At 38.2% G+C, this 1696-nt stretch overlaps 1 long non-coding RNA gene across 1 annotated transcript; it reads left to right on the top strand.

Annotated features, from left to right (window-relative positions):
* The first annotated feature begins 235 nt into the window (after positions 1–235).
* Positions 236–765, top strand: LOC123470419. The gene is made up of 2 exons (XR_006644088.1): positions 236–560; positions 668–765. It is a non-coding gene; the product is annotated as an uncharacterized LOC123470419 (long non-coding RNA).
* The last annotated feature ends 931 nt before the right edge of the window (positions 766–1696 follow it).

The raw sequence follows: 1696 nt of genomic DNA, 5'->3' as shown, positions 1-1696 counted from the left end.
AAACGGCGGACCTGTGGCTTGGGCCAGTAGAAAGCAGAAGTGCACTTCCCTATCAACAACGGAGGCCGAGTACGTGGCGGCAAGTTCTACGGCAAAAGACATCACCTGGTTTCGTCAACTACTAGAGGACGTGGGACATCAACAAACTTTTTCCAACAACACTTTGGTGTGATAACCAAAGTGCCGTCCGTCTGGTGCGGAATCCGGAATATCACCAGCGTACGAAGAACATTGATATTAAATACCATCATATCCGTGATCTTCAAGAAGCAGGTGTCATTGACGTGACACATATCAGCACGAAAGATCAACTTGCCGACCTTTTCACCAAAGGATTGGAAGCCGGAAGATTTCAGTATCTTGTTCAAAGTATTGGTGTATTCAGTTCAGTTTGAGTGGGTGTGTTGATTTGTTGTCTATAACCAAACTTCCCTTCCCCCCCCCTTCTATCTGTCAGAGTGCCTTGAGAGACCACTAGTTGGCTCTGCCAGTCCATAAGCAAGTGAAGTCAGTGGGTGTCAATCACCAATCTTATGTATTGTGTCTCTTCTCTCTGACAGGTATGTTATTTTGCTGTCCTCTCAATATTCGTAAGAATGATCTTGATATATCTTGATGTGAATTACCTCATGCTAATCTTATGTATTGTGTCTCTTCTCTCTGACAGGCTTTATCTCTGTCTATTTGTGAAATACAGAAGCTATCAGATCGAAGTCAAGATCACACAGCAACCTCTGGTATTAGTTCATATTGATTAATAGTTAACACTAATGCCTGAAGCAACCAGGCGAAGCTACAAGAGCCTTTATCTCACTCAACCAGTTCTTCAACTTCCTAACCAAGGAAGAGAAGCAAGTAAATTCGTCCGACTGATTTGCTTACATTATTATTCCCGTGTGTTGTTGTTAATGTCAATAACTGTTTGGTGCAATGTATGCTCTTATAATTGTATACTATTACCATTTTAATATCGTGATGTGATATTAAATCACATATCAAGAAAGTAATATATTAAGAAATATCTGTGTTTCCGAAAAATACAAAAGTGATGTCTAGTTTACCATCACCCGTCTAATGTTTTTCATTGAATTCTATTTATGTAACGATAGGATTAATTAAATTTAAATAGTGGTACATTTAAACCCCGATTTATGGAAAAATAGGGGGAAATTTTTTTACCACTTTACGGGAAATGTATTCAATTTTGTGATAATTTTCCTCCACTTTTTAATGAAATATTCTATTCAGATAAACAGGGCTTTTACCGGTAATTAAATAGTTGGAATTTAAATACTCCAGTCTGGTGAAACCGATTTTTGTGGGTTATTTCGCCCAAAAAACGGTGGACATTTTTAACAGTGATGGGGCGCCCATTGACAGCCACGATATTTACGCACGATGCCATCAGATTTTCTTTACTCACCTCAATTGTAATTTTGTTTAACTGATGAGAGTCTTTATGGTCTTCATTATTTTTATGCTTTCTAGCGTTTTCTTTTAATTTTACTATCTCGGAAAAAATATCAGCATGACAGGCCCTGATATGACTTTCTAAATTAGTAGCATGTTTCCCTTTCAAAACGCGCTTACATTCCCCTATTTTGCGCCTACTTGTATTTCCAGTTACATCGTAATCGAAGTAATTGTGACAAGGGTTTCCGTTATTCCTCCCCATGGTTACACGCTTATGAAATAA

Source organism: Daphnia magna, linkage group LG3 (assembly GCF_020631705.1).
Source record: "Daphnia magna isolate NIES linkage group LG3, ASM2063170v1.1, whole genome shotgun sequence".
NCBI classification, from domain to species: domain Eukaryota; kingdom Metazoa; phylum Arthropoda; class Branchiopoda; order Diplostraca; family Daphniidae; genus Daphnia; species Daphnia magna.
The sequence above is the reverse complement of the archived record's forward strand: the minus strand, read 5'-3'. Positions and strand labels throughout refer to the sequence as shown.